The sequence below is a fragment of the Heterocephalus glaber genome, unplaced genomic scaffold (genome assembly GCF_053883595.1).
Source record: "Heterocephalus glaber isolate CG9 unplaced genomic scaffold, H.glaber_assembly_v1.0 deba00001689, whole genome shotgun sequence".
In the NCBI taxonomy this organism is placed as follows: Eukaryota; Metazoa; Chordata; class Mammalia; order Rodentia; family Bathyergidae; genus Heterocephalus; species Heterocephalus glaber.
This window is the reverse complement of record NW_028258414.1, coordinates 4,258,093-4,284,270: the sequence shown is the minus strand read 5'-3', so window position 1 is coordinate 4,284,270 and position 26,178 is coordinate 4,258,093. Positions and strand designations below refer to the sequence as shown.

General features: G+C 45.4%; 1 protein-coding gene and 1 long non-coding RNA gene across 2 annotated transcripts in view; both read left to right on the top strand.

The window, feature by feature from the left end:
• The window catches only part of Rora (RAR related orphan receptor A), a 674,381-nt gene that overhangs the window by 117,270 nt on the left and 530,933 nt on the right, over positions 1-26,178 (top strand). The window lies entirely within an intron of this gene.
• The window catches only part of LOC110344142 (uncharacterized), a 202,707-nt gene continuing 176,726 nt past the window's right edge, over positions 198-26,178 (top strand). The window contains exon 1 of the long non-coding RNA XR_002386470.2: positions 198-26,178. This exon is cut by the window's right edge and continues 47,067 nt beyond it. This is a non-coding gene — a long non-coding RNA (uncharacterized LOC110344142).

Here is a 26,178-nt window from a genome sequence, read left to right as displayed (position 1 = left end):
AAAGTAAGACCCACCCTAGTTGGAGGAGGTAGCTTTTGAGGTGAAATGCTAAGAGGTGAGTAAGGGAGAACTATGTGAAAAGAAGATGTTGCATAGAGGAACAGTATAAGCCAAGGCCCTGTGGCAGGAGGAACTTGGCCCATTGGAGAAGATGGCCCTCGGTACAGCAGAGTGAAAAGGAAAGTGGGGGAGGAGGAGGAGGAGGAGGAGGAGGAGGAGGAGGAGGAGGAGGAACCACCAAGTGAGAGCTCAGTCTTTGCAGGACCTTACAACCTCATGGAAGGTGTAGGTCCGTATCCCCTTAGCTGATGGTGGGCCATGGAGAGGTGGTGTGAAGAACAGTGTAGGAGCTGCCGCTGACCGAATCTCAATGCTGCCTCTCTTTCTGGAGAAAAGGCGGACTCAAGGCACCATCTCCTATTGTGTCTGCGAGGTGTGGCTGCCACCTGGAAGGGTTGAGTTGGAACAGACTTGTCCGAGTTGGCGCCCGTGGAAACTGACAGGGCCTGCAGGTGGAGGGGCTGATTTTAATAGAAATAACCTAGGTGGGCTTGTTAATTTTCTCCATTCCCCCGATGACCTGCCTGCGTAGCGTGGAGGTGCCTTGATGTGACTGGGAGAACAGAAGGCTATTTTGTGCATAGCCGACCGTGGGACGATGCTGGGTCTGCAGTGAGGAGGGCAGGTGGATGACAGGTGAGTGGAGGGAAGCCAGAGCCAAGGACTCAAGCGGGAGGCTCTTCCTGCCTCCCCAGATGCAGCCTTGTTGATCCGAGACCCGTCTTTCTTCTTTGGGAGCCCAGTCTTTGGTGACGCTGGGGCTTTCATCATTCCCCAGGAAATGAAACAAGTTGCCGAATTATTTTGTGATTGGTGCGGTGTGAACATCAGGGAAGGGGAGGCCGTCCCCTGCTTCCCTGGGACTCTCTGATTTGCTGTTTTCCCCTCTGGCTCTGTAGCACTTGAGGTGCTGGCAGAGGGCTTTTCACGTCCCACTCTGCTGGGTGAAGGGATGGGCGGGCGGGGAAGGCCTGTCCCTGCGTTCAGATGAGTGGTGTGCTCCTTTGTGTGGCCTCTTATGTGCCGTGGCTGTGCCTGGGCACTGAGCTCTGCTCTGGGGACAAGTTGCCAGCACACTGTGACTGTCTCGGCACTTTGAATGGAGCAGGGACCTCTCACACCTCTGCAGGCTCCCCCCAGTGGCCCCCAGTGGCCTGTGGTCCCCACTGTACCCATCGGGCCTGACATGAGGAAGGGGTGGGTGCTGGTATTTGAGTTAGGAAGTCAATTCAGAGCAGAGCCTGTGCCTTGGGGCACATCCCTGCCTGGAGCCCCTGGAGAAGGCCTGGGCCTGTGGGTCACCTCTGGAATGTGGTTTTCCACGGTGAGCCCTTAAGTTGCCAGGGTCAAGGAGAGGCAAAGAGGGTCTGGATCACCCCAGCCCTAGCCAGTCAACTCTTCAACTCTTTGGAAGTGGATTGGGCACACAGCCTTGGTCCCAGCTCCTTGCCACCTTCCGGTGGGCTGCTGCCCTTGGTGCCAACCCTTCACCCTTGCCCAATACCGTGCCCTCCCCATTGACAATCCCTGTGCCTACCACAGAGTTGTCCACTGGCATCAGTGGAAGGATTTAGGGGGCCAGTGAGATAGGATGTTGGCTTAAAGACAGCTGCTGTGGGGCATTGCTTTGCCCTGCATGTAGTGGGCACTCAATAATCTTTGTTCACCTCGAACCCCACTGAGCATTCAAAATTAATAGACATTTATATTCACAGTACAGAATGACTTTTAAATAGAGGCTGAAATCTCTCGCTGGGGCTTTGAAAGACTTCCATGGTTCCTCTTAGAAAAGCGTCCAGTCCATTATCCGGGAGGAATCTGATTTTGTAAAATCCTGTCATGTAGAGAAGGAGTGGCCAAGCAAGAAAAGGAAGAGGGGAATGTTGTATAATGAAAGAAGGAGCAGTAGGTGCATCTTGCAGTGTAGGTGGCAGTGCTGGAAAGGAGCGGGTTGGCTCATGACGAAGATGAAGCTCAGCGGCCTGGGGACATGTGAGCAGAGCCAGGAAGTTGTGGGGACGCAGGGGGAGAATTTGGATCTGTGCTCCAGCGAGAAAACAAAAATATGCTTTTGACAGTAGGAGCCGTAGAAAAGAGAAATTGGATATCAAAGGGTGTTTTAAGAAGAGCTTTGGTTGTCAGAAGAGTGGAGCAGAGGGAATACAGAGCAGGACGAGGAGCTGGGGAGGCCAGAGGTCCTCAGCTGGGGCTCTGACAGTCGGGGCAGCCAAGGCCAGAACTCACAATGGGAAGCCGGCTTTTATTTTGCTGTCTTAAAGGAAGGATGTTTACAGGCCACTCAAGGAAGAGGGAGAGATTCGATTTCACTGTGTGTGTGATGGAGAGCCAGTCCTCCTCAACCTGAGCATGTGAAGTCAGCAGGGGTGAGGAAGGGCTTCCTTCTGCGGCCTGCTTGACAGCTCTTGGCTGGCAGGAGTGCATGGCTTCTCCATTTCCTGCAGCATGGCCAGGTCAAGGACCAGGGTGCAGGTGAGAAAGGGAGATGCAGCTTGGACCAGGCTCAGGAACCAGAAGGGAACCCAATGCTGGGCACAGTGCTTTTTCCACCAAAGCCCCCAGCCCAGGTGCATCCCTGGGAAAGGGGACAGGGGTCCGGCTTGGGTCTTGAGTGGAACTTACAGCGTCAAGTCCAAACCCATCTGATATCCCTGCCCTGGTCCAGCCCCTGACCCCTGACTGGCACTGGTCCTGTAGCCAGGGCTCCACCACCTTCACTGTTACCCACTCCTCCACCACAGCAGAGCAGCCAGATCTGCACCTGGAAATGCTGAGCTGGACCCATTGGCCTTCTTCTGCTTACATGGCTTTCATTCATCCTGAGGACAAAACTGAAAGCTCATCACCAGGTTCACTAAAGCTCCCACAGTTTTTTTTTTCTTTCTTATTTTAAAGGAAAGATGAAGATGGAAGACTCAGGAGAAAAGATAAATTAGCTTCCAGAGAGATTTCCACAGTCACTACGTCTTTGCATTCCTGTCGCTGAATTCGAGCTTCACTGATTCATTACTTTCTTCAGTAGATTAAGCTCTGGCCTACCTCAGGGCCTTTGCAGTGGCTATTCTAATGCTTAGAAAAGTTTGCCTTTTCATTCTCTCCCTAGCAAATCCCTAGTGACCTTTCCAGCCTCAGAATGAATACTTTCCTCTTGGGTCTGTCATTCCTCATACTTTTCTCCCATTTGCTCACTTTGTTACGGTTTGCAATTGGCTATTCATCTATGAGATTACTTGTTCATTGTCTGCCTTCTGCATAAAACATAAGCATCCTAAGAGATGGAGTTGTGTCTGCTTAATTCATTATGACGTTCTTGGTATACTTTATTTTATTTTATTTTATTTTTTTAGTACCGGGGATCGAACTCGGGTCCTCAGCTTGCGAGGCAGGCGCCAGAACCACTGAGCTAAATCCCTGGCCCCTTGGTATACTTTAAATATTGGATGAATGATTGAATGAAATTTAACAGGTTGCTATCACACTGTTGGTGTTTCCATGTAGCAGAGTTCAAGCAGTTATTCATTATTTACCTAATTTACTCATTCTACAAACATTTAATGAATGCTTAGCATGTGTAAGCTAGGAATAAGGCACATTTTTATCTTTAATGGAGATTTTGATGAAAGAGACAGTTTCACAAACTAACATTCTGCACAGGAGGATACATGCCATTATGGAACTGCACAGGTAGGGCTGCAGGCACGGGCTCTGGTGCTGGCATCCCAGGGAGATTATCAAGTACAGTGGTACCTCTGTTCACAAATTCAATTCTCTGCACAATTCTGGCCACAAGCTTAACTGGACGAGAACCTAGTCAAGTTTCCCCATAAGGTCAACATTGAACCTAACCATTGAATTTGATTCTGTTCTTGTCCAACTCAGTTTGCAACCAGAATCCTGGAAAGAATCAAGTTTGTAAACTGAGGTACCACTGTATAATGTTCTGACTTTAAAGCCAGCTAGAACGAACGTACGCAGGATGTGATCAACCATGCCAACGTCTTCTCTGAAAGACATTAACCTAAACTGTAAGGGGCGTGAGGTAAGCTGTGATCCATTTAGTTGTAACACGAGGGCCTGTGTGGGTGATGATGTGGTCGCTGATCAGAAATGCTGAAGACCAGGGCCACAGAGCAGGATTGTGTCATTGTCCTGAACCATCTGAGAGACACACCCTCTTCCAAATGAATGGTCCCCTTTGTTGCTACAGGTGGCCCTGGAGTGGAGGATGGGCCATTCTGCTGCTTGCATGCAGAACCCCTGTTGTCCTACTTTTCAAAATGCTATGATTGATCTGGAAGATATTTTTTAAATGGGCCACCTCTTGTTGGTGCTGGTGGGGTGAGAGAGGAAAGAAGGTAACTTCTGGGTCGTTTGAATTCTGTTCCTATAATTTAAAATGACTTATGATTTTATTTGGTTTAGTATCAAACTTGTTTCCTTCTTTTTCAATTATGTATGGCAAAGATAATAGTAGTGAGCCCAAGTTTGCTATTTCAAGAGCTGTCTTCATAACTAGAAAGATGACCTTTAAAGCGTTGCTCCAAGAGCATGTGGCCATAGGGTTCTGCTCACCTCAGGGTAGAAGGGTTTGAATTTTATTTCCTGAGTTGATGAGTATTTCATGATAAACCAGTTCTGGCCCATTAACTTCATTTCTCAAAACACAGGTTTTAAAAGAGTGTTTCCTAAAGGAGTTGCCACTAAAGATAGAATGAATCCAATGTGCTGGAAATAAAAATGGCCCGAGCTGAATGTGGTACATAATGATGATAAAAATATTTTTTGGTAGGGGTGTGTATTAGTTTTGACATATGTAATAGCAATGTTTTATAAATAACCAACATGCATCTGATCGGCAGTCTGGCAGCCTGGAACTCTTCTGTTAAAGGATGTGAAGTGAGAACCTAACTTTTATTCTCTTTGTATGTTGACTAATCTATCTATAAAATTAAATGGAGGGGTAATGTTTTAAAAAACCTTCTCCCTCCCCTGAGAATGTAGTGGAGGACAATACAGACTGCCTTTTAGGAGATAATCAGAAGCCCCATTTGCAGGGTCCTCTGCATTTATAGTTTGATTTGTACAAAATAATTTGTCTGAAGTGTGCCTTGGGAGGTTGGGAACCTGAACTACATTGCTGAATTCCATATTGTGGGCTGTGGTCTCATCAAGGGATATCTGCAGTTCCCATTTCATTTTTTTAAAATTCAATAAATATTTATTGAGTGCTTGTTATTGCTGGATGCAATTCTAGGTGCTGGGGAGACCTGTGAACGAAACAGAGTCTGCCTGAGGACTGGGTCACCTGCACATTGACCTCGACAAGTCCCACCCTGGTGTCAGCTGCCCAGTGGATGAGCAGGGCCGGCTCCCCGTGGAGGGCTGTGCCCAGTGTGCTGCAGGTGCCACATGGACACCCACCTTACTCTCCAGCAGAACAGCAGAGAGGGCTAGGGGCTGACATGGTGGTGATTTTCTGTTTGTTTGTAATAGTGAAGATTGAACCTGGGCCTTAGCCCTGAGCTACATCCCCAGCGTATCTTATTTTTAAGTTTTGAGATAGGATCTCACTAAGTCACTAAGTTTCCCAAGGTGGGCTCAGAACTTTCAATCCTCCTATCTCAGCCTCCCAGAGTGCTGGGATTATGTACCACCACTCCCCGCTAATTCTTAATAATAAAATCCAGCCAGGAGAGGGTGGAGCTGCTGAGCAAACTGTCTGCATTGCCGTTGTGGGGTGGGGGCCCAAGCTGTCTGGACGCCCTGTCACTGCTCTTCTGTCCTGGTGTCTTTGTTGGGAGGTCCCCAGCCAGTCCTGGGCCCACCAGGGCCCTCTCTGTGGCCCCTTCCTTGACCTTCTTGGCTTTCTCAACAAGTGTTTCGGCAAGCCCCCCACCCCCTTTACAACATGGTCAACATGTATTCCAAACCCTGTACAATCTCTATCCCAGTGCTTTGCACATGGCAAGACCACATTCCCAGACAACTCCTGAGATGCCAAAGCAGCAAAAGGAAGCCCGAGTGGGTCCCAACCACCGTCAGCTGTGTGTGGTGGATGGTCCAGGTAAAGGTGGTCATGGTCTGATCCTCCGGGCCCATGAAAGTAAACAGATGGGTTCAGTGTGTGAGCTGCCTTGGCCAAAGCCATGCTCGGCCCGGAGAAACATCCTGGTATCATGGTCAGGAGAGTCTGGGACAGGAGCTCTGACGCTGGGTTACCTAGTGGTGTGCTGTCTTTCCTCAAGATGTGTTTGCTGCAGGGATTCAGGATCGCTTGGTCCCAGGAACATGGGAGCATGCTCTGGCCAAGGAGATGTGTTCCCAACATCTTTGCTGGGTGCGCACCACGCCCGGCTGGCAGCTGTCACCACCATGCCGCACCCAAGACGCTGCCACCGCCAGAAGTTGTCCCTCCCCTGTCAATGTGAGTAAACACACAGCTGTGAAGAGCCACTGGGGTAGACCGTAATTAGGTGTGTTCTTAAGGTTTGCAGAGGGATTCTTGCATACCTTTGTAAAATCGACAGTACATGAATGATAAAATTTCCCCACAGATATTTCAGCTAATTGCTCCTTCTAGGTAAAGAATGGCCCATTTCTTGGTGTGTCTGATGATGACTTTTCATTTTCTGCCATAAATGAACCTAATTTGCAAATGAAAAATTTCACTGAAGCATAGGTTGCCTGCGAGGGAATTCTCGCCCTGCGCCTTTGGAAGTGTTCAGTAGAACACACAATTGCATTTTAAACAAAAGACTTATGATCTTAATTCACAGTTAAAGTAACAATTGCTCCTAAGTAGTACTTATTATTTTAAAAAGTTTAGACATTCCAATAACAGTAATCAAGAGAAGTTAAGTGTGCTTTAAAGCAAAGCAAATGAAGAGTAATTGTCAAAATCTGCTTAGTATTTCTTGTTTGTAGGCGAGGTTTCCCTCAGATCACCCCACATTCCTCAGCAGATACAAGACACATAGAAGCCTTAAGAGCTTGCTGTTAAGAAGAGGAATAGCAATTCTCTTCCAGGCCCAACATATCAGACAGAAGACTTGGGTTCCAGTCTTAATTCATGCAGTTGCCAGCTCTGTGATTACGAAAAGTTTCTTTGCCTTGTATCAATTTTCTCAACTGTGAAGTAGGAACTAAAACACCAAGGCTTTATGTGCAGGCTGAAATGATCCTGAATTCCAAAGCTGCAGCAGTATCTTTTACCCAACAGCTGATGGTGTATCAGACAATGCTAATCATAATCCTCGTGATAGGGCAGGTCAAGCGATAATAGAGCTCCGATAGATCGTTTGAAACTTTAAAAACATCTGAATGAATTCTCTAAGAGAAGGTTCTACAATTGTCAGCTCTTTCCTATTGTAGTTGAGAACTTTATTTAGCCCAGTATTTATTCCAGTGACGTTAATTGAGCCCCCACTGTGTGCTAGGCACTGAAGGCAAGATTATAAAGGACAGAGTCCCTGCTCTGATGGAGTTTACCATTCTGGCAGAGGAAGTACCCAGTGGAAGGTCCTGGGGCTTGCAGACCAGTGGCTGAGGGGTTTTGGTGGGCAGGAAGATAACTGGGCAATTGCAGAAAGAAGCATGCTGGGAAATGGGAGACCTTGGTTTAACTTTGGGGAAAAGTTTGATATACATATTCATTTACTTTGCATGCTGAAAGCCTATTAAAGCTTAGATATCTAACCACATCCCTGGTGTACAAGAAAAGCAGACAAGAACTCCTCTCTCCTTTCGCTCCCATCTTTCTAGTTGATCTTGCCCATCTCTCTGGACTCTGTTCTGATCTCCCTTCCTTTACAATATCTTCCACCACCTTCTCGTTCCAGACCCTGTCTCCCTCTTTTTTGTGTTTCCCTTTTTCTGGTACTTCTCACATTGTATATGGTAAAATTATTTGTGTTGGTCTCCCTTGGTAGTGAGACTTCATGTTATTGTGTGTGTGTGTGCATGCGTGTATGTGTGTGTGCGCCCGTGTGAGAATCTACTGCTCTGTACATGTGCCTTCTGCATGGAAGTTGCCCAATACATGTTTATTGAGTTGAAATAACTCAAATCCAGATAACAGCCTAGCAGAGAAGGGTCCTCACAAGAAGTGTACTAGAGAGAAGCTGATCCGAGAGCACAACAGGAAGTGGATACTGAACACTCATAAACTGTTTTATTTATTTGTGTTTACTTTTCAAGGAACTGCATGGGTCTGTTAGATATAACACTTCAGTTAGTACTTTTGATAGTGAGGATTGTTAACCTGGCAACTTTGAGTGTTCAGTTCCATTGAAAGGAAGGATATTTTTGTCCATTTTTAAAAACTACAGACACAGTGCATCCTTTGAAAAACAGACTTAACAAAATACATAGCAACTTAAACCGTACATTCTATCCTATCCTCACTCTTACCCCTTCTGCAGAGGTAGTGATTGCCAAAAAGTCTTTGTTTATCATCAATCCAGTTTTTCACCTGCTCCTCCATTTGTCTTTGTCCATGTCAGTACACATAGATTGGTCTCATTTTAGGATTGATTGGATCATCTTCTATGATGTGGGCATATCACTTACACATTCCTCAACTGATGACTGTTTAGATTGTTTCCAATATCTGGCTACTACTTGCTATATGAGCTTGTACTCTTCATACACATTAGTGTACCACTCAGTGGCATATTTTGCTGGATCAAAATAAGAGTGAATCCTTCATTTTAAGGACGTACATTTTTTGACTAAGTACTGTCTGGCTCTTCCATAGTTGTGTAGACCAAAGGTCAATTAGGCATCACCTCTGGTGTCAAGGAGGTTATTGTTTTCGTGGGGACACATGACTGTCTACAGTGAATGGAGGCTAAATGAGATTGAAGGGGTAATCACACACACTCACACACACTCACACACACACACACACTCTAACACACACAAAACAGGACCAAATCACAGAAGACTTTTTCTTTTGCTATATTAAAGGGTTTGTAAGAAAGCTTGGAGCTTTTCATGAAGTTCTTACTTGACTGCATTTAATGCATATATACCAGAAATTGAAGCATATTCCAGTCCAAATCATAATGAGCTGCTTTAGAAACGAGTCTCGTGCTATTTCAAAGCAGCCTTTCTAAGAGGCCAGTTCTGGAGCCAAGCTGGCGGTGCTTTGCAGTAGCACAGATTCTGGTTCCTGGCAGTCAGATACCTGGGCTCATGTTGTTCTTGCCACCCCCAACCCCTGCTACCTCTACATGGTCCAGCATCATTGCAAAGCCTACAAGGCAACAGCACTGGTCCCCAAGGATGTCAGCCTCGGCAACCTTCAGAGTGTCCAATCCATTTAAAAGGGATCAGGAAAAGAAAAAAGAATGCACAAGACTGCTTAGATGGGGTGGTTTATGTGGCTAGTGGCTTTAAATTTTATTTCCTGGAAAGGGTTTGCAAGAATACATGTCAGGTAAATTTTTCTGTGAAGTGCTTACAGTATTGCCATCAAGGAAACCGCAGACCAGGGCATAAGTATTGTGAATTTAAAGCAACCGTGGATTAAATTTCTCAGATAAGCCTGCTTGTCGTGTCTCCTCAGTGCATAGTTATCCAGATGTTCTTTTGGGATGGGACAGGACCTATTTTTAATGACTCTGAACCACCTTCCCTAGGCTCGCAGAGGCTGATTTTTGCTGACTGTGGGTGCTTTTTTGTGTGAGGCCTGCAGCACCAACTGTGTGCTAGTAGGGCTGGGCTCTCTCTCTCATTCATCAGAGCTTGCATGCCTCAGTTTCCCTGTCTCTGAAATGGGGATTACAACCTGTCTCACAGGGACTTTGTTGGAGCAGATAATTTTATAGGACTACTTTGTGAAGAAAAGTATAGATTTATGGTATTGAAATATGCATATCTAAAATGGCTTCCAGTGCTAGTTGGCTGTCTTAGCCTGCATTTTACTCTGTCTGTGAGATTCAGCACTTTTCTTGTGGTCTGTGAATTGCTGCTACTAAATGAGCTTGTCAGTTTCTGGTAAAGAACAAAATATCCCTGAACTTACCCAGGCTGCCTTGCTTTGCACACTTACCCTAGAGCACTGGATATGGAACATAACGCACTTGGAGTTTTCCTAAGGAGGCTGCTGCTCCCTAAGGGACAGTGGGATACACTGCCACTCCCCAGAGCCAGCAAAAGGGTTCAGGAGTGCGCAGGGTGTGGCCCTCACTAGGGCCTCACTCATATGCAGAATGGGACATTAGCCAAGAGGAGCAGTCCCCTGCTAGTCTTCCTTCTCCCACCTGGGGATGAACTTCTGGAGTATTCCTTCGTGTCCGTGGCTGATGATTCTAAACCTCCTGGCCAGTAGAAAGTAAACAGCAACAAGTAACATTCTAGACTGTTTGGTCACATGTCATCATTCGAAGTCTTTGGTGTGACAAGCGGGCAGTGTGGAAGATCTCCTGACTTTGGGAAAACAGGTTGTGCCCCAGAAGCTCCTGCATATTTGTTTAGAGCCTGTTTGGGCTACCAGGATGGGACAGAAAATATGGAACCCTAGCGGTCCACGTGCTCCTAACATTGCATCTCAAGCATTCATATTTATTACTTGATTTGCCTACAGGATTTTGCATATGATTTTGCTTTTTTAAAAAAAGTTTCTGCTTTAAAAAACTGTGAAACCTCTAGTTTATGTAACTTTTAGATTTTGTATCCTTGAACAACCTTGGCTCTGTCTTATCTTATTCTTTGTGAAATTGGAAAATGCATTTGTCACCGGGGCCCACCCCCAAACTAAGGTGATATTTAAAGTCACCGGAATTCCTCACACGGGGAGCCACTCACCTTGTCCAGTTGTATGCAGTCTTTTTATTACTGGTTTTATATGTGGCTTCCTTTAAAATTGTTAAGACATAGTATCGAAAACTCTTTCCAGGAAGTAAACCTTTTAAAAGACATTATTTGTTTTAAAGTATATAAGTTGTGTTTAAAGATATCTTTTTAGTAAACAGATTTTTGTTTTGTCCAAAATACTTCTTCATCTCCCTGCTATCCAAGGTATCTCCGAGAACAGAGACGAAAAGCTCAGCAGCTCCATGGCAGTCACATTGCTTGACTTCATCTGTAGTTATAGAAAGTGATGCCTGGATAATGGCCTTTATGCTGCCATTTGGCTGGTGCCCTTGCTAGGTGAACGCCTGACAGCCCCTTAGCAGGAGCCCATGGTTCTCTCTTGGGGAGTCTCAAATCGAGGATGGTCTCTCATGGCACCTAGCATGTTCATATTGAAAGGAACCCCTCCCAGGAAAGGAAACTAACTATTCTACTTGGAATTTAAGAAAACTCCTCTGGACTGAAGAGTATTGCCCTCTTGTTGTTGATGTTCTTTTTATCTCTGAAAACTGGGATAACTGAGTATTTTGACCTTAAGTCACATGAGAGGTGACAGGTATTAGCCATCAGTCTAACCAGAGAATGTAAGAAAACTGCAGAAGAGAAATCCAGTGCAACAAGATAGAAATATTGACAGCCGATAGAGGAGGAGGCAGGAGAGTGGGTCTGGAGATGTATCAATAAGAGGGTGGGAAGGTGAAATGTCATACATGGTCTGGAACTACTTTGGCACTTCCAAGGCTGCCATGCTAATTCGCCTGGAGTTTATCTGGAGAGAGGAGCATGGAGAGCCCCCAGATCTCCAGCCCAAATTCCCTTAGCTCATTGCTGCCAAGCCCGGATGGTATCTGTAGACTGCAGGGGAATGAGGTTTTGACTGTGGTTTGTACTTATCAGTGTGTGCGTGCGTGTGTGTGTGCGTGTGTGTGTGTGCGTGTGTGTGTGATGCCAACTCCACCTAGAGCAGTTCATAGCATTTTAATTTCCTCTCAAAGTGTGCTTTTATTTCATTTTCCAATGTGTAAGCTCATCAGCTTGTAGAGATTTAAGTAAATGGGGAATGTTATTTAAATGGAATCTCATAGAAGATACACCCAGCGATCATTTTCATTCATATTTTTCCATTTCTTTTGGCAGCAATAATGTAGTATTTCTATTTTTCATTTTTATGTAGTGTTATGGGGCATATTCTTTGTGGGTTTAGATTCCAGGGTAGTAGCGTATCTGATTTATACTTGATAAAGCAGTGTTTGCCAAGTAATTTTGCTGAAAAGCATCCACTTAGGCAAAAAAGGAAGAACCTACTATAAAAAGAACAGCGTGTTACAGAGCTGCAGTGTATTTCATTGGGACTGAGAAATGTTGGCTACCAAGAGTTCTAGGGAATAAAAGTTTACTTGATTAGGCCAGAGTCTCAATTTTATTTCACATATTTTGGACAGTCTTTCAGCCTTTAAGTTAAACGAGGTTTGTGTTTGCTTGTCACCAAGATCCTGGGTTATTTCTTCCCTGTAGAAATGGCCATACAAAACTAAACAATAAAGGCAACTATACATTTATCATAACCATAGAAACTATTGTTGATGATTTATTAAGCATTCTTTCTCCTCATTCCAAACAGTACATTGTGTTGGCCCAAGTTCCCTGGAGGATTGGTTTTTTTCCTTATCATACAAACCAATGTTAGCTTTATTTATATCTGGTTTGTTCAATTGTTTGCCGATGTTGTTGGCTTCTTAAAACATTAAAACCTATCTTGAGCCACTAGCATGTGTTTGAAGTGTTTTACAAAAGTGTTTTAAAGTGTTTAAAAGACACAGCATATGTTCTTGTGGAACAAATCAAGAAAAATTGTACCTTGCTTTATCTTTTCTACTGAATATGTAGAAATAGTACTTACGTTTCAAATAATGAATGGATAGAAAAGTACTACCTAGCAGTCCTGGGCACTGCTAGACGTTCATCAATGGTGTGTTGGTTCTCTCTTTCTTGAATTTGTTCTTGCTTTGTGAAGTTGCTCTTGGACAAGTAGGGCACAATAAGTAGCAGACCAATATGGTTAATTTACTAGGGCTTTCTACCGAAAGAAGCTGGGTGGTACATTGTTGGGTACAAGGACCCTCCTTCCTAGAGGGCCCTTTTTGGAGCCCCATAGCTGAGGACTGCCCCCCAAAGTGAGAGTCTCTTTGCACCAGCTCCAGAGTGAACTATGCTCCTTCTTAGACAAGCATTTGAATCAGGCTCTCACAGTGGCAGTGTAAAAGTGCTTGATGGACACCCACCCATTTTGATGACAGTTTGGCAAGGAGTCAAACTTTGGCCCGAAAGCAGAGGTGGTACAATTAGACAGCTGAGATGCATTCTCTAAACACACACTTTTAATTGATTTCAGCTTGTTCAGTTCACAAAGATAGAGCTCTGACACCCAGCAGCCTTCTTCTTCTTCGAGGGGATTATTTTTACTTTTCCTTTATTCAGCAGCACAATTCAACAGCAGCAGAAGCAACAATAATACAGAGCTCTAAAGAGCGTGTATTTGGCATGGCTTGGATACAAAAAGTATTATTAAGAACTAATGAGTGAGATAGTTAGATGTTAACCGGAAAAGCATTAATGAGCAGAAGAGAATTCTGGCATAAACATCTGTTTCTGAAGCAGATGTTACCTTGTGAATCTGCCACAGAGAAGCCTGTGTAAGTGGGATAGTGGACTGTTTTAGGTAACGGCAGGGACAGAAAGATACTGTGAAGCTGTCTGCTTTCCCGAGACTCACAGGTGGCTGCGTGTATGGAGGTGGAGAATGTGGGGGGGCCTTGGGGGTTGGTAAGATGTGTTGCTGAGTGACAGCCACAGATCTCTGGCGATGCCTGATATCTGTTTCACAGGGAGACATGTGGGATTCTCATTAACTAAATAGCTTGTCTCTTGGCTCGTCTTGTCTGGAGCACCATAATCATTTCAGTATATATGGATTGTGGCTGCCATCATCTTCCAGGGCTAGAGGTTTATGACCCGTTCTGCTCCCAACCCAAATTGTCTAACCTCTGGCTGACTTACTGGATAACTTACTTTATGTCATAACTAAAGGGCTGGTAATGAGTTAACGGCCACACATTCCCAAATTATACAATGAGTATACATTAGCTGCTTTGATCCCCGAACTCAAAATCACTAGGTGACAAGATTTTCAGGAGGCTTGAGCATATTTTTTTAGGGGCTTCAGAGGACACCATGTTGGCAGCTGCCTTGTTCATAAGGCATATAAGACTTGAGAGGTTATTTTCATTTAGTATCTTAGAACAATCTCAGAGCGAAAAGTAAGCTTTTGATGCATGTAACTGATCCAAACCTCTTAGTGAACAGATTAAAAAATATGAGGTCTACTGGGACCTACAGCTGGGGAAAGAGTCCTCAGACCCAGGACAGGGTTCCTAGTCAGGTGCTATTATTACTTCACCTTTTCTAGGGCAGAACTCTTACATCCTTCCATTGTCCACTGGCATGCAATCGGGAACGCCTTGCCATCCATCTTTGGAAAGCTGTGGTGACCAAGAGCATTACTAGACAGATGTCCCCCAGGAGCCTACATGGTCCTACTGCTTGTCATTGCTGGGTGGGCTGCATAGGAACACAGAAGCCAATCCCAGGGCTCTGAAGCTTGTTGCGATGGCTTTTGCTACAGCTGGGTGGGTCTTCCCCCTGCAGTGAAGAACAGGGGCTCTGAAACCTTCAAAGTCGAATTTCTTGACGAGGGAGACTGTGCCCATTTGGAGCTATGTCAGGGCTATCTTCATAGGTCTCAGGAGCTAGTGACCAGAAAGTGTTTAGAGATGCTTCCTAAGGATGGCCTGTGTATCCAGTAATGGTGAGACATTCTTTCTGCCTAACGTCAAGCTGCTTACAGATGTAGATCTCACCCCTGAAGATGTGATGTTTTCTTTATCTGTGTGTGTACATGTGTGTGTTCATGCACCAAAGTGTGTGTGCATGTATGTATGTGTGTGGTTTGTGCAAGAAAAAGCAATGAGAAAAACCACAGAATGCTTTCCCAAGTTAGCAGGGTCTCTGTGCTTCTGGGGGAATTCTCTCTCACATGGAATTAAGGCAGTTCTTAAATGACGGTGGTCACCAATCTTTGTCTTTTCCCAAGAATATGGGGATTAACACATAATCACTAGGGAGTCTTTATTCCCTCTAAGAGAAACTGGAAAAGCTCCTGGTAACAGAAAATTCTAAATTAATTCCTTTTGTTACACCTGCAATGCTGACTCATATCTCTGGAAGGAGACTTTGAGTCGGCATGTAGCTTCTGGCATGTCAGAAGTGGATTTTGTGTCCTTTCCAGGGAAAGTCTGTCACGTGGCCCTGATGGTATGGAGCCCACGTGAGGAAAACAAGCTTGTACGGGGTGTAGACCTTGGGGAAGGAGCTCATGGCAGGAGCATTTGGAACAGTGTCAGTTGTATTTGTGACTCGTCCTCTACTTGGCTGTGTCCCTTTCACCTGCAGGATGAAGACCCAGGAGAATGGGAGATTGGAGATGTTAGAGTGCGCCTTTGAGGCAAATGAGCCTTTCCATCATTACTCAGTGCTGATGGAAGGAGCTGTACATAGAATTCGTTAAAAAAGAAATGAGATGTTACTTGCTGGACAGAATGGGTGTGTTCCCTTCCTAATGGCTTTGTTATTAGTTTACCAGCTTTCTAGCCCATTTTGCTCTCAGGACCCAGCCATTACCACCCCACCCTAACCCTCCACCCTCATTTGAACTTCTGAGGGCTTCATTGCTAACAAGGTCTCTGGGGCTTGTTGGGATTCATCAAGTTATCAAGGTCACACTGCTAGCAGATGATAGAGCCGGGATTTGAACCGAGATCTAACTCCCACACAAGCCCACATGATTTCCACATTAGATAGTTGCATGTTCCCTGACTCCTGCTTAATACTTCACCAGTACTAACATGCTTATACCCCTTGGAACAAATCATCTTGCTTCTTACAACTGTGGCTTTGTTCAAGCATTTTCTTGCATGAACAATGCATGCATACACAGAGAGATAAACACACAGACACACATAAACATACAGACACTTAATCTTCCTTTGCTTATGTATTTTGTACTGGGGTTTGAAGACTTGGTTTAGAATTAAGCTCCTGCAAGCCAACTTCCATGGGCTCTTGGCTTTCCCTTACTCTGATAGGTCTGGTCACTGGCTTGATTTTAGCACTGATCCTCTCATAGTGCATATGTGCTTGTCACTCTGGCCAAGCTGTGGGTGCCTTGAGGTCAGAGGCCTTGTCTTGGTGCCTAGCCCAGAACCTGGCAACTCAAGGCCTCAGTAACTGCAGATCTGAACTAAGCCAAGCCCATTAGCGGAGTTTCAAACCTGTGTGGCTTTGATACCACCAATGACTGGAACTCCCGGAGCTGGTCTAGAAATGGCTTGCTAGCAGAAGACATCTGTGTCTCTCTACTTTTCAAGCACTGTGACAGTCTTCATAAGCAAAAAGGTTTGTAGAACTATAACATTTATGTCTCCCTGGCCATAAATTCACTGCAGAGCACATAAAAAATGCCATTCCCACAGGGTTATGGCAGAGATTCAGGATTGCAAACATCTGCATATGAGCAGTAAAGCTAACCTCTGGTGCGCAGCACTCGACTGTTGCCGACATATATTAACATTAGTGACAATTGGTTGTGATTATCTGGGATGGCATTTTATCTGCCAACTGTAGACTTATGGTTTTTAAAGGCCTCATTTGCCCTCTTTCTCATATGTTGTTTTTATGAGACTCAGATCGCATGCAGGAATTAATGATTGGTGTGGGCCTGCATTTATTTTTTGGGAGATGTGGGGTATGTATAAATTTTCAGTACTTAAATTGATTGTAGCACTTTGGTTAGCATAGGCTTTCAAAAGTTTATTAAACAGCTGAGTGAAGTGCAAAGCAGTATTACTTTACATTTGAAGACACTACTGAGAGCTGGGGAGAAGAAAAGATTCTGACATTGGCACATAGGATTTTGATCAAACTGGTTAGTAACTAATGTGTATGGTAATTGTTTGGTAAGCTATCTACTTTCCATAGCAACATATCAACTCTGCTGTTGCACAGTGGAAGAGCCATAGATACTCTATAGATGAGTGTAGCTGTGTTCTAATAAAACTTTATTTACACCAACAGGCAACTGACTAACCCTGAGTCAAACAAATACAGATGTTTCAGGCTATCAGGAAATTTAGGAAGAAAACATTTCCTTTGGAACTTTTGAGAATGGAAGCCTTATCTCACTTCCATTCCATCTGGCATTTTCTAAAGTGGCCAAATCCAATTTTAAATGAAAAGATAAAATGTTACATGTAAGTGTTACTATTTATCCTAGTGCAAAATGGTTCTTAATATTTATTTGACTTTAGTTCATCCAGTGAGCATAATGTGTTCCTAGTAATAGTAGCTCACTGTAGCGTGCCTTTTCAAGTAGGAAGTACCCTGGTCTGTTAACATTCCCCAAGTTCTCCAAGTTTCTTGCAATACTACGTAGTAGTACGACCTTTTGCATTCAAAGACATAGTATTTTAGATGAGTGGAAATTTCAGTTACTGGAAGCAAGAGCTTAGAATCAGAACTGCTGTTGAGATATAAACCTGCATCCCAGCCCAGTCTCATGCCTGACTATCACCCTGTGAGACTGGACCTATGCAAGAATTTGCAAATATTTGTTGGATGATAGTCCGACTGCTGAATGGCAGGAAAGTTTCCGGTTTTGTAGTTTGAAAAGAATTACACAACTGCATTGGAGTTATTTTGTATGCTCTTTCAGTAGTGCCTGTGACTACCAAATTCACATTGCACTGTTCCATGTGACTTGTGCAGTTGGAAAACTGGGCTCAGGATACCAGCCTAGATAAGTAGAGCTTATGAAACTTCTTCCCACTTTGCTATGTTCGGTTGTTTGTCTTGTAGTTTCAAATGCCTCAGTGGTAGAGCTATTGTTGGCAGCTGGAAGTTAAGCCAGTAGCTCCACTCACTCATGTCTTTACTACTTATCTTTGCTAATAAGTGAGCAGAAGAGAGGGGCATGTGTGAGTACGGAAAGCCCTGTGGCTTTTAGTTCTGACTGGTCAGGTGCCACCCTGGAGATATAGCAGGGGTGCGAGAGACCTTGGACCAGTGGTTCTCAAAGTGAAGGCCTCAGACCTTCAGCATCAGTTTTGCTGTGTTAGAAATGTGCATTCTCAGGCTCTACAGTCTCACTACTGGACCAGAATCTTCAAGGTGGGCCCAGGAATATTCCTCAACTGAGCCCTTTGATGATTGTATTCATGGTGAAATTCAGAATTTCGTCTTGATTCACCAGCCAGCCGCATCTGTCTAGTCCGTTTTTTATGATAGTCGAAATTGAGGATAAGTGAGGGCAGTGACTTACTGTGAAACCACTAGCTGGGGACAGGGACCTGGCTTTCTGATTCCCAGACCAGGACTCTGCTGGTGACAGTACCCATCGAAGTGGACCATGGGGGAGGTGAAGAACCATCCTGGAAAGAATGATGGTGTCTTGGGACCAATATCTGCTTATGCTGGGCTCAAAGGAGAGAGGGGAGGGCTTGGGACTTTGAGCTCTCCTCCTGCCCTGGGCAGCCTGTATCCATTTATGAGCCCCATGACCCTGCCATTGATCTTCCTCTTTTAAATGAACAGCTCCCTAGAGCATCTTTGACTGAGCTTAGTAATGGGGTGTAGTGAGGAGGAGAATGGGCGCCCCCTTATAGTGTCCATGCAATCACAGGGATTACAGTTGAGGATTAAGACTCATTTGGGGATAATTCAGCTAAGCTGGAGAGGGAAACACACAAATGCCACACACACACACGCGTGCACGCACATGCACACATGCACACACAAGGAAAACAGATTGCTAAAACTCACAGCAGCAAACAAACAGCACAGGAAGGGAGAGAAAGGGATGGGTGGAACTGAAAGGGCCTGCATTTTGAATAGGTAGTATAGGTTCCAGAATGATCTGTTTCCTAAACACTTTGGGCAAAGTTGTCTACACAGTGACTGGAGCGGAGCAGCTGCTTCCCCAGCTCTGTGCGTTGCTCTGTCTCAGAATCATAGCATCCTCTCCTCCAGGCATCTGTTCCGGAGCACACTCAGAGGTTCTGCCAAGACAGCTCAAACTGGCAAAAGCATGGTGGAAATGTAGAAAATGAGAGAGAGAGAGAGACACACACACGCGCGCGCGCACACACACACACACACAGAAAGAGAGAGAGAGAGAGAGAGAGAGATGTTCCTCAGCTTCTAAGGAGATCAGCAAGTCCCAAAGGAAAGTGTTGAATATTTCCCTATATTTAGACCCCTCTGCAGAAGGTCAGATAAATGATCCACCTCCTGTGATGGTCCCTGAACTTAAGCCAGAGACTTTAGCAAACTAGTAGTTTGCTTCTCCCAGAGGGACGATGAAATTTGCTTGCTCTCTTTAACTCTGACCATCAGAAGCAAGGTGTTTTGTGCACGCATGTGTTTTTCTTTTATTCACATTTGAGTGCCTGTCAAGCTGACCAGTTTCTCGTAAACATGGCTAATGGAATCTGGAAGAATCTTGTGCTTTTTCAATGAACCCAGAGCATTCTGAAGTAGAGAAAGTGATTTGTGTGGCTTCCTTGAGAGGCTGGGCAGGAAGTGGTACAGAGAACCAGGTGACGGTGAGAACACCCCATCAGCCCTACAGGCGCTTCCCTCTGGTTGGCAGAGAGCAAATGATCTCTGCCATCAGGAGCCTCTGCCCGCCTCCACCAGCTGAGTCCTGGGCTTTAAACACTGGTCAGGACAATAGGTAAGGACAGAAGCAGTTCCCCAGGGGTTCCATGCATGCAAACCTGAGACTTTGCTGGAAGCCATCAGAAATGACTCTTGTATTTTCCCTCCATTTTCCTTTGTGTCCTTAGACTTGATCAGCAGGAGGGGTCTATGAATTCCTATCTTCTGTTTGTCTCACAGAATGAGGCCAATCCTGCTTTATTGTCCCAGGGAAGGACAATTCCGGTGAGAGAGAAGGAACTTGGAGAGGTGGTAGGAGTATGGGCCGAGGGAGCCCCCCCCACCATGTCCCTCTTCAGTGCTAGAGAACTCTGGGACCCTCTCCCAGATGAGCAAACACTGCCACAGATGCGCTGTCAGCAGCAGTATATGTGGGGTTATTTGGGTCTGTTTAAATTGGACTTTTCCTGAACCAAAGGATTTTGTGAAATATGTGAGGTTTTGGGACACAGATTTCCCACCTCAGATTTGGAGGGACTGAAAAATGAATAACCCCATTTCCGGAAGCACTTTGGGCATGGAAGGTACCACCTGGTAACCACAGGACCTAAAGGATCAATCTCTTCTTTTTCCGGACACCTACTAGAGCTGGAAACTTCATAGTTCATGATCTCAATCGGCCTCTTTTGGATTCTGCCTGGCTACTCAGATGCTCTCGGGGTGGGGAGAAAGCAGTTGATCCGGCCTCGGGAGGAGCATGCCTCCTGCCTGCCTGGAGGGTTAGAGAGAAATCCTGCAGCAAACAGGAGATGCAGTCCTCCTCTCCCATGCACAGATTTCACAACAGTCCCACTCTTTCTGAAAGAGTCACTTTGTGGCCTCAGAGGCTGGCTTGTGTGGAAAGTCGAGATGGAAGGCTTTGTCCAGCAAGGAGCAACTGGGAGCCCCGTTTCTCTGCCTGGTTCTGTAATCCTCTGTGCCATCTAGGGGTTCATCTTGGCATCTCTCCATCTCCTCTTCCTCATCCCAGGATGGGGTGGGCCGAAGTGAGATGCCTTCTAAAACTGCTGCTCATGCCAGCGCTTTCTGATTCTTTAAAGTTTGAGCTTTAAACTGGGAAAATAGGTTACATGTATTTTACTTCTTCTCCTAGAATCCTAGAAAGTCCTTGTCAGAGGAACCCTGCAGAAATAACTGATGGAGATTTACTTCTAAATATGACTGAACATTTTAAAAATACGTGGATGTCAGTCTCCCTGAAGGAGCAGCCCCCTTGATGTTTGCCCCTCAGCCTCGATGAGGACCCGGAAAGATGTGAGCTATTGCAAGGATTGGCAGTGCTTGGCCCAAGTATGCTACTCATGGTGGTTGCAGGAAACCTGGAAAGTGATTGAACATCACCCCCATCTTGGCAGTGATTAGCAAGTGGTAAAGCTGAAACCCTAAATCTGGGTCTACTGTCTCCTAGTTTTCTAGAATTCCTGTTATTATCCCCAGGGCTAATTCTGTCTAATTAATGATTGTGAATCCTGGTTACTATAATCATGAAGTAGATTTTTCAACACCTATTATAGTTTTCTTTAAAAAGTGAAAGATAGTCAAGGAAAGGTACAACGTGCATGGAGAAACAATGACTCAAATAAGACTAGTTATAGGCAAGTTTGAAAAAAATGTATATTATTTGGTTCCAAGCTTGTAAACAGTTTTAAAAATGACTCATCCTTTTGCCTTTTTATAGGCTGTATCTAGTTCATTTCCCTCTTCCAAATATAAATCCTGAAAGGTGATGTGTACTCTTATATTTAAGGCACTGAGGAACAGACGAAGGGAGCCTTTCAGGTGTCCTCCTGTCGCCAGGACGGCCCTCCAAGGGGTCAGGATGAAATGGCCCCGCGCTTGCGGGCCTTTAGAACACGTCTCATGGGGGGTCACTGCTTTGATTCCCAGCCAAGCTGGAGGTAACAGATATGAGACTCTCCATGGTGCTTACCAGAAATATGTATGGACGGTGGGACAGAACAAGAGACTTTGAAGATTGGAGAATTTGTCAGCCCTGTGACTGTTCACTTTCTTGCTTTCTTCCTGTGCAGAACGTCTGCAGACCCAGAGGGAGAGCCACTGGCCAGACAGTGAGCCAAATGACAAGTTGACAAAATGGTTGTAATTCTAGGTGCTGTGGTCCCATCCCCCTCTGTTTATGTTGAGATAAGGGATGGAAGCAAAACCTGAAACAGCTCCCAGGAGAGCAAGCAGATAATGTTACTAATGCTTGGACTGACCTGAATGCTTTCCACATTTAGTTTTTGCCAGTCGCTGGTGTAGACATCTGAATCGGGTCCACATCCATACCGGTATCTACCAACGGCAGTCTTCCTGAGAAAGAGGCAGCCAGGCCACCTGACAGTCTCTGTCCCCACCATGTGTGGGATGAGCAGCTGAGGCTGTGGGAGAAAGGCCTCAGAGTGGCACTGCAGCCATCCCTGCTGCTTATCCAGAGATTTTATGACACTGGGCACAAGTCAGAGTGGCAGAATTTGATGCTGTGTTTGAGCCAGGCCTTCTCCCACAGGCAGATTTACACAGGTTTAGACATGGTATCTGTTTGCATCCTCCATTCATCTTCTAAACGAATGGCTATTGAACACCTGCTCCTGTCCATCGATGAACTTGGAAGGTGCTCTGAGACAAAGTCTTGCCTTGGTGGTGCACACAGTCTGGTACAGGGAACAGACAAGAAATTAGGGACTTTCAAAGGCAAGGGACAGACCCAAAGGTGAGGGTAAATTCAAGTGCTCTCATGATCAGATATGGGTTGCAGAGAGAAATGGGAATGGAGGTTTAGAGTAGGCTACAAATTGAGTACAGGTTACCAGTAAAGCTTGCAATGGGCTTGGGAGTACAGAAGTGACAGTTACAATGAAGGGAAGAGAGTGTAAAGCCCTGAATGGCAGAAAGAAGTTCTGAAGAACTCATGGCTTCATCCCGAGCTGCCTGAGAAGCGGCCCCAGCCCATCAGCTCCCGTGTGGTCAGCTGTGTGCTGGATGCTGGACTCTAATACTCCATCCTGGCTGCTGTGCCCTCCAAATACATGATTTGCTCTCGGCTCCTCACCTACTGTAAATATTATTATCTCTGCCCACACATACAGAAACTGCTCAAGAGTTTAAACAACTTGCTCGTGGTTGCAACAGATCCACTTTCTAACCAGATCTAATTCCAAACACAAGCTTTTCACCACCGTCACCCTGAAGTGCTCAGGCCAGCAGGAGCGGAGCTCTGGAGGCTGATGCTTGGTCTGAGAGCTCCCCTTCCCCCGCACCCCTGCCAGTGCTTTGAGGGAGAGGATGAGGGTTATTCCACTGGCTATCCAGTGCCTGAGACAGAGCAGGGCACGTCATATGTTCTTAATAAATAAATGCTTGCAGAACCCCAAGTCCACCTCAGCTCCCCCTTCCCACCCTTTGCTCAGGAGTTTCCAAGGAATTCAGCAATAACATTGGAACTCAGAATTTTCTTTACATAATTCTGAAACCAGTTAGGTCAGTCAGCGGGAGATGAACCAGTTGTGTAACCACTATTGAGAGACCTTTGAGAGCCTCGTATGCAACCTAGCTATACACATGGGATTGTGACTGCTCACAAAGGAGAGAGTGTATGCTGCCCCCTGGGAAATAAAGTCAGCCTTTTGTCGTAGAAAAGATTTTATGAACTAGATGAACAATGCAGAACTGCTGCTAAGATCTAGCCATGAAGTAAGTCACTTAAATCTCCCTAATTGATCTATTAATAATATCAGCATTATACATTTCCATTTTGTTGCATTTTTTAATTGTTTTTTGTTTGTTTGTTTGTTTTGTTTTGGTACCAGGGATTGAACTCGGGTCCTTGTGCTTGCGAGACAGGTGGCAGAACCACTGAGCTAAATCCCCGGCCCTTTATTGCATTTTTTTTTTACAGTGATTACCTTTTATATGAGAATTTTATGACAGTGGTTAAATGAATCGGTGGCATCATTTCTGATGCTTAGAGTAGACAAGATCTTTAAGCATATGGTCCTGTAAGAGGCCTGGATTAGAAGTAGTTTTTTTTAACTAATTAGGAAAAGGATGATAATAAGCCTGTAATTTGTTGATAGTGGGATACTGGGCAAATGGAACCAGAAAGACACCGTGAGGGAAGTCCATGGACTTTCTCGTTTAGCCACCTGTACCTGCTATGGTGGAAACCTAGTGAATTATTCAGTCTTATGGACTCCAAGCTTTCTTGTTAGTTAAATGAGGATAAAGTGTAGTGTTGTTAAAGTTTACAAATCGCCTATGAAGAACAGTTTGCTCATTGCCAAACATGTGGCAGACATGTAAACCCCTGAGATATCCGTGAGATAGATGGATACAAAACTGCATCCTCTTCTTGTCCCTGGGTAAGATGTGTCCTGAGTGTGTGCAGTTTGTGGCCCAAGTCTGAGTATGAGAGTTTGGATGCTGAAGTCAGAGAGCTGTGAATTCAAAGCCTGACTTCACCGCCATCACCTTGACTTCTGCAGTCTTATTGTTCTCTGTGGGTCACTGTTCTTCTCTGTAAAGCAAGAATCATGATAGCATCTGCGAGGCAGGGTCATTACTGGGGCTGCATGAAAGTATCTGGGGTGTGGACTCAGTAAGTGCTTCGCAGATGCAACTTAGGATCAGTGCCTTTTTCTTATTACCTGGCTGTGGCTAAACTAGAAAATGGCATCGGGGTTTCCCCAGAGTGAGAGTGCTTGCCCTCATCATGAGCCCTCATTTGCCAAAGAGGGTGCTGCTCAGTGTTCTGCAGGACATGACACAGCCACTCCATGGAGACAGAAGGCGGAGGTAGGGGTGCACACTCCACCCTTCACATTGCGGGGGATGTAGAACAAGCAGAGAAGAGGGCAGGCCTGTGTGAGGGCCCAGAGCGGAAGAGCTGCCTGCGTGGGAGGTGCAGACATCTAAGGGCAGAAGAGATTCTTCTAGATGCAGTGGGACGGGAGGCTTGAGAGAAGAGGCTTTGTATTTCCGAGATCTAACACCCCAGGAAAGTAAAAAGGCCCAGTGCTCAAAGGGAGACTTTCTTGTCCTTGGATGGCCTGCGTCTTTCTTAGGTGAGTGTGGGAGAAATAGTTACAAAAGGCCCATCTTTGGCAGGAGGCAGCTCAGTTGTGCACATGGGTGTTCTAGTTCCTGTGGCCAGGGCTGCTTCCACAGAGGTGGCTGTGGTGTGGGGGAGTGGCGGTGTGTGTGTGGTGTGTGGGCCAAGCAGTTTCTGCTCATAACCTCTGCTCAGTGCATAGTGTAGATGGAGGAGCATAGTTCAGGATTCGCAAGGGGTCATAGTTTATTTGCATGTATCTTTATTACACAGATGTAGCAAGATGATAAATGGCATAAGACTGATCCAGAATCCTTGAGTCTCCTTAATTTTTTTGAGACAGGGTATTGCTATGTAGCCCTGGCTGACCTTAAACTCACTATGTAGCCCAGGCCGGCCCCAAACTCACTGCAGCCCTCCTGCCTCAGCCTCCCAAGTGATGGGAATGCAGGTGTGTGGCACCATACCTGGCTGATGACTTCTTTCTGCTCAGGCATTTGTGATATGGTATGGTCTAAAATGAGGTCTGACCTTTCTCCTTCCACTTCCTTTCCCTCTCACTGCCCTCTGCCCTGTGCCCTCTGCCCTGATAAACACCCTTAAATCATTTAAGGATGATTTTTCAGCTCCTGGAATGGTGCCTACCTTTGTTCTCAGCAGCTCTCCATCCACTGCACCATGTCCTGTGCCCTCTGATCATGCTCCATTGTGTTCTCCATTTAAGACGTCGCCTCAACAAAATCTGTGTTAGTGTTTTACTGGCTTCTGTGTGCTGAATTACAGTCCCAGTCAATGGCCCACTTGTGTGCAGTTCAAGAAGCAATTAAGGGTTTTTTGCTTTGAACGAGGAAGGGAGGGGGTAAAGTGAAAAATGATCATTATCCTGACGATGCCTCTGCTTAGCTGAACATTTTGTGGGTCTTTGATACCACAAGTCACCCACAGCCACACCTGCCCATCAGAGCCACTGGATGGCAGGGCTCACACGCCACTAGGTTGGAGCAGCCCCATCCGACTTTAGAACTATGTCTAAATATAGTTGTAACATCTGCACAGTGATCCGTGGCAAGGTGATGTTATCACTGAAAATTAAAAAGTGAAAACTTCAGGGACCTCCCAGGGAACCTGTCAGTCTTGATTGTAAGCCTTTTGTTTTATTATGTGGGATTTATTATAATCGGAATGTGGCAGTCTTATCTTCCTATGCATGTCCGTATGCATTGTATCTATCTTCAGCTTCTGTGTTCCTAGAAGGCAGGGACTTTTATCTCACTCATGTCACCAGGTCTAAGTCAGGGCTGATTAGAAGTTGCTTAAATATTGTCCTTGGGATGATGGAGGATGCCCTCCCCAAGGTTTGCCCA